The following is a 7500-nucleotide window of genomic DNA, read 5'->3' on the forward strand; positions in this document are numbered from 1 at the left end:
GAGGGGATTGAATGAAAGAAAGAGAGTGTGAGAGAGAGCCCAAACACAGTGATTCATTTTTTTCACAGAGAACAGCTGTTCATGCTCCCTCCAAAATGACAATGGCAACACGTCTGCCACGCCTCATGCAAGAGAGCCCATGAAACAGATGAAACATTATACAGCAGACATTCAATGTGCAACACCACAACACACCACACCACCACAGCATAGCACAGCGCCCCCTGAGCTTCACGAGGCTACTCTGTTTTGCTGGTAATTACAGCTGTTTAATTGTTGAAATCAGTGGGTTCCAGCTGCAGTCAACAAACTTAATTCAAGCATGACATCCGATATGCTGTGATGCATCTGTCTCTGACTTCGCTAAGGCTTCTCACGGTGGAGAGGGTCTTGGCACGATCAGGACACTCGAAGCTCCAGGCCCTCCTCTACACATCTGTGGGGTGGTCTGAGCCTGTGTGGCTGATGTTCAGTTCATCTTCATTGTTTCTGGATTCAACACCTCACAGTTGTCAGGAAGTGAACAGCTGTTCACAGTTTACCCTTCTTTATCTTCTTGGTCAGAAAACAAACATTTAAATATTTAGAAAACATGCTGTGTGGACCCATTGATATTATAGCCTTTCTAAGTGCTGTCCAATTAACATTTTTGGATTGAACACCTTGAGAGTGTTAACTTAAACTAGCATTGGAACCCATTTGAACTATTATTTATCCACGTTTGAAAATCAGAATCTTGCACCTAAAGAGAAGAGGAATACAATAGGTGGTTCTCCCAGTATATGCCTGATACAAATACCACCACTCTCTGACACCACTTTCTGAGCCAAGATGGCTGCTCTTTGAGCCAAGATGGCTGCTCTCTGAGCCAAGATGGCTGCTGATGTCCTAGCCAAGATGGCTGCTGTCATAGCCAAGATGGCTGCTGTGACGTAGCTGCTGCTGTAGGACAGTGACTCAGTGGCTTGAGTGTCCAGCAGAATGAAAAGGCCATCTGCACACACCAGGCGCATCGATTTCACGAAACAGTGGTGGATGAAATAGGGTGTGTGCGCAAAGGGCCGGGGCCTGTAGTCGTCTGGGACTGGACCGGGTCAAGCCCAACCATGCGCGCGCATTCCTCAGCCCTCTCACGACTGGCTGACTCACCCACTAATGGAAGCCCAAATCCCAGGAATAAGAATGAAAAATACGCACATTATGGAAAGCACACATTCACTCAACCAAACATCGAAAACACTCTTCCTAACACACACACCCCACAATGGCACATGCACATACACACACATGCACGTGCGCGCACACACACACACACAATTCACTTGAGAGGCGGGTTTCTTTTCACCTATTTTAACCAAATTTTTCCTAAATGGGAGGAGGTAGGTTGTGACGGATCGGTAGCTTAAGTCATGCTCATTCTGCCGTGACGCCGAGGTGTGTGTGTGTGTGTATGTGTGTGTGTGTGTGTGCGCCGAGGCTGGGCTGCCCGCTCCGCTGGACGCTCCCACAAATCCGTCACAAAAGCACAGCGGGCTCCGCAAACACCTGTTCAGCTGGCACACGACACGGCAGAACAGAGGCTGGGAAGACCACTTCCACTACCCAGCTGCTCCCGCCCACTCCTACTCAAGAAACACACACACACACACACACATACACACACACACACACAGACACAGAGATACACACATACACACACACACACACACACACACACACACACACACACACACACACACAGACACAGACATACATGGGTCATTGACAAATAAGGCTTTTAAAAAATGTGTTTTCAAAATAATATTTTAAAATGGACAGAATGCATTTTTGTGAAGTTGGAAGACTGTGTTTAAACAAGTCTTAATGGTTGTGCAGGTTTTTAGACTGTATTTGCAATTTTACCACCCAAAAAATGTCAGGTGGCGCAACCAAAAAGGTTTTTTTTGGTAAGTACTGTATACCTGAGAGTAGTTGACCTTGGTATTACTGATATAAGTAACTTGTGAATACTTTATTGTAGAGGGTGGGTATTTTGGTTTTCCAACTTCCAACTTTACATTTAAAATGTGAATAAATACTTTACAAATTAAAAAAGTATATTGTTTAATAGAAAAATTAGGTACAACACATTTTTCAACCATTCATTCACTTTAGTCTACTATTTCTTGGTTTAAATGAGTATTTAACCGGGTTGCACCACCTGATGATGCGGTTGCGCCACCTTTTGCTATTAATTTCAAATTATACAGGCATCTTTTTGGACACCTATTGACCTTTTGAATTTTCTAGGAAGTTCATTCATTCAATTTCCCAATACAATAAAGAGTTTTATATTAAAATAACTAGTTTTATATTGGTTGTACCACCTGATATGTAATATCAGGGTCTTCAACAGAAACACACACACACAACACACACACACACACACAAAACACAGAAACACACACACACTCCACATCCTGCTGAAATCAATAAGGTATGCGCACACACACCCACACTCATGTTAACACACATATACGCACACACACACACTCACACCCACATTTACTACAGTATGTTTAGTGTTCTTGTGCAGTGTGTTGAAACTCTGACGTAACACCAAGTTAAACCGTTGCCAATGAAGAGAGAGTCCATGGTAAGATTGAGCATTAACTGGCGTGTTTTCTCATTCAAAGACATACGGTGAAAACTGTGAACAAGTACAAAATACAAAACATTCAGTGCGTGTTCTATTCTTACAACAATGTAGCATAACTTTGTTACTTTAAACAATGTATCTTTCTCCGTTAAGCACGGCATAAAACGTTACATTGTTAGCAGTTACTACTGTATGGTAACCAATAACACTCATTAACATTATCATTAATAACACTCACACAGAGCACCTTACTATGCACAGAGAATCACAGGCTCAGTCCCTGCCTCAGTCATTGCAGGCGCCTCATGATTAATCACCCACTATGTGGATACTGTTTTTAGACTTGATTTAGATTTAGTGTTTTTAGTATAATTTGGATTTTAGTATATTCTGTATCTTCTACCGTCCTTATTGCTTAGTTGTGTTTTTTATATTAGGCCTATATATTTTTAATTACTTTTTTCTGCTGTTAGTGAATGTTGTGTGTGATGTCTGTATGCTACTGAGACCTTGAATTTCCCCTTGGGGATCAATAAAGTATCTTTCTATCTATCACTGCTATGCAGACTACGACGATACCAAAATCGCTGCTAAGATTAATTACTAACGTTGATTTAATTATATTATCATAGTGTTGAGATCGTACAACATACACATACAACAATAAACTTATGGCATTGCCTCTAAGAACTTGCACAGTAGCTTTATCAAGATTGTGTCTCTTGGCTGTCTGTCTGTCTGTCAACCAGGTTCAGTTTATCAACGAGTATTGACTTTAGAACGACTTTGTCAGAAGACATGGCTATCAACAAGGAGTCTTCACGTTCAAATATCAACAAACAGATTGTCAGCCTCTTTATAATAATTAAAGATAATTAAAAATAATTGTTATTACATTATTTTCGTTTCAAATAATAACTCAATAAAGGAATAACAAGTAAAAATAAAATAGAAAGATAAATGCCTTAAGGGCAACACACTATGACTGACAGCTACCTGTAAAGCCCAGTGAATAACATGTAGCTCCATGTTTGCCGTGTTGCTGAAAGAGAGAGAGCTCTTGCCTTGGTTAAGTGTGTGGGAGCTGATGGTATTCTCATACACAAGCAGGGGTGTGATCTCGCCACCACTCAGGGGATCATCTGGCTCGCTGGCCGCTGCGCCGTTGTCAGTAGTGTCTGTAAGTGTGTGTGTGGGTGTGTGTGTGTGTGTGTGTGTGTACGAAGGGACACAAATCCACTGTTCACTCTTCACTTCAGCGCTGGCTGGCTGACTGGCTCAGTGACTGAATGGCAACTGGATGGACTTCTGAGATAGCGCTGTGTGAGACGGAGCGAAGGCTAATGCAGTGTGTGTGTGTGTGTGTGTGTGTGTGTGTGTGTGTGTGTGTGTGTGTGTGTGTGAGAGAGAGTTTGTGTGTGTGTGTGTGTGTGTGTGTGTGTGTGTGTTTGTTTTTCCACAGCATCAGAGGATTCAGCTGGTGAGGCAAGAGGAAGCGCAGGTGCAGTGAAGAGTAAAACGGAGGGAGAGAAGCAGGAGCAGAAGAATGAAGAGCAGGAGGAGGAGGAGGAGGAGAAGGAGGAAGAGAAGGAGGAGGAGAGGGGAGGTGCGGGGGAGCCTGCAGCTGGTAAGAGCCAAAGAGCGCCGGGCAGCAGAGCAGTGGCCAGTCGTGCCCTCTGATTCACCCCCCACACACACACACACACACACACATGCACACATGCACACACACAATCATAAGTCATAACTCTCTCCACAAGATGCGCAGCACATAAGATATTAAGAGATTTAAGGGCACACACTCACAAAGCGCCACACACACAAAGCCACGCACATACACATTACACATATCCATTACAAAGACACTCACATACATACACACACACACACACACACACACAAATCCGCTGAAATATGTGCATCCAAACATTCACACACACACATAAATACATATACATTCATAAATGCACATTCAAACACTCATACATACATTCTCACTCACACACACACACACACACACACACACACACACACACACAAACACACACACACACACACACACACACACACACACACACACCTCATCCTACTGAAATCAATAAGATATGCACACACACCCACACATTTAGACGGACACACTCACAGGAGCTGATGGCTACCTGTAAAGCCCAAGCTCCATGTTTCCCGTGTTGCTGAAGGGCACACACACACCCTCACTCCCCTGGGCCTCCCTCTCGAGTCTTGATCCCGATCCTCAGTGGACCCCCAGTCACATCCAGGCCCATCATCAGCACCTCACGGAATTACCTGTAATGACAGGTGTGGAACAGCAAGCACACCTGACGGGACATAACTGCACTGACAGCCAACTAATTGTACCCTCTGAGCACCGGACATGAATAAACAATGAGATGTTTTCTCCACACACACGCGCGCGCACGCACGTACACATGCAGGCAGGCACGTGCACACACACACACACACATGTAAGTACGTTTGTGTTTGAAATGGGTATCTATCAGCCAGTATGTTGGCGGGGTGACGTGTGTGTGTGTGTGTGTGTGGGGGGGGGGGGGGGGGGGCATGGGTGTAAGGGTCAGTGGGAGGTTGAGCCCACCCCACTCTGACCAACTCACTCTGAAGATAGCTCACACACACACACACACACGCAGATGCAGTTATCGTCTCTCCTTCATAGGCACAGTGCTGCCAAACAAATGGGTCTGCAGTGGACGTTATTAAAAATGATCCCCATAATCAGCCTGGCGGACTGCCATGCAATTTCACCGTGCGTCTGAAGAGTGAATGGGCTGCCCCGTAAACACACACACACACACACACACACACACACACACTAGCGGGAAATAGCAATAGCATCCAGTGAGTGATGGAGACAAGTCACCTGCTTGAGGAACATTAGGAGCAGGAGAGGAGGAGGATAGGAGGAGGAAATGAAGGTGTGTAAATTCTTTAATTGGACGTTCCTTCTGTGTCTGTGTGTGTGTGTGTGTGTGTGTGTATGTGTGTGTTTGTTTTCCAGTGGAACGGGAGTGCAGCTCTGAGAAGCCAGAGAAGAAGAGTCCAGGGGTGCCAGAGGACAAGCTGGGAAAGGGTGAGAGAGAAACACACTCACATACGCACACACACACATACACACACATGGCACAGTCATGGGGAAAGCACACAGACTCACATGTACACACACACTCACGCTTACACCAGTGTTGCGCGGTCTGCCCGAAATTAAGCGGTCGCCCGCGGATGACCGCGGTCACCCGCGGTTATGAGTCATAAACAAAATATTTTAATGATATTCGGGTCATTTGCGGGCGGGTCAGTTAAAATTAATTAAATATATATTTTCTACAAATAGGCCTACTTAAAATATCACGAGAAAGCTAGCATCAATACAGTAAAGCATCAATACAGTAAAGTCAACAGTAAAGAAGCAAGACGCGAGTTAAAATAATAAAGACACCCCTTCAGGAAAAGCGATATAGGCTATGGTTATGGTCTAGGCCTACTTCTTGCGAAGCCATTTAAAAGTATGACAGCCAAAACGGGCAGCCTGCAGGAATAAATGTTATGGCACAGACTACACAGCCATATCTACCGGTATGTATAGGTTCGCGCATGCATAAAAGTTACCTTAGTTCGTTGTGTTTGTGACTTTAAACAGTGGATGTGCTTTAGTAAAGCTTTGTGTTTCATTCAGCATTATAAACCAGTTCTTACGCTAACGTTTTGACCAGCAATGTATCTCTCTTGCCTACCTCACCTCACCATTTCTGTTTTCGAAAGAAAGATGTATGTCCATGGCCTTCAAATCTTATCCTAGTGTTCTTATCCTTTGTGCGTTGCGTGCGTGCTTGCGCTCTTATTCTCATTCTTTCTCCTGCGCAAACATTATGTCCTGCATGCTTACTGCGTGTAGTTCTACTGCATCAAGTTTCGTAAATAAATTAGTTTGTTTTTACAGAAATGGCCTACTGTCACACTGCATGCAGCCTATAACCAAAAGCACACATTTTGTAAATAAGCGGGTCGGATCGCGGGTCGGGTATAATTTTGTCCTAATTAATATTCGCGGTCCGAGTTGCGGTCGAGTTGATTAAAATATCGGGCGACCGCGGGCCGCTTGTGACCAAACCCGCGCAACACTGGCTTACACATATGCTTGCACATTCACTCACTCACTCACACATACTGTACACATACACACGCACATACACACATCTTATACGCCCACACAAAAACACATACTGTACACTAAGGGTGCACATGCATAGAAACATTCATACAAACAAAGAAGCACACAAACACATAAAGACAACCATATACACTGCCGTTCAAAAGTTTGGAGTCACTTAGAATTTTTAATCAGGGCAGCAGTTTTCAGATTACATTATGTGCTTACACAATTGCAAAAGGGTTCTCTAATATTTTCTCAGATAGCCTTTAAAAATGATATCAGATTAGTAAACAGAATGTGCCTTTAAAACATTGGATGAATGGTTGCTGATAATGGTCATCTGTATACTAATGTAGATATTGCATTAAAGAGCAGCCATTTCTTTCTACAACAGTCATTTACAACATTAATGATGAAAACAAGGACATTTCTAAGTGACTCCAAACTTACACACACACACATAAACACACAAACAAACATACACACAACTATGTAAACACATGTGCAAACAGCTTCTGATATGCATACACACACACACACACTCAAATGTGTGTCAAATGTTTTTCCTCTGCACACACGACTCTACCATACACCCACATATTGTCGCACACCCTAACTAGCATGTTCACACGTTTGTAAAGACATGCTCACTCACACTCCACAGGCACAG

Source organism: Alosa pseudoharengus, unplaced genomic scaffold (assembly GCF_046254945.1).
Source record: "Alosa pseudoharengus isolate Yale_2024_CS ecotype anadromous, Long Island Sound unplaced genomic scaffold, YU_APseudo_1.1 YU_APseudo_1.1_scf_15, whole genome shotgun sequence".
NCBI classification, from domain to species: Eukaryota; Metazoa; Chordata; class Actinopteri; order Clupeiformes; family Clupeidae; genus Alosa; species Alosa pseudoharengus.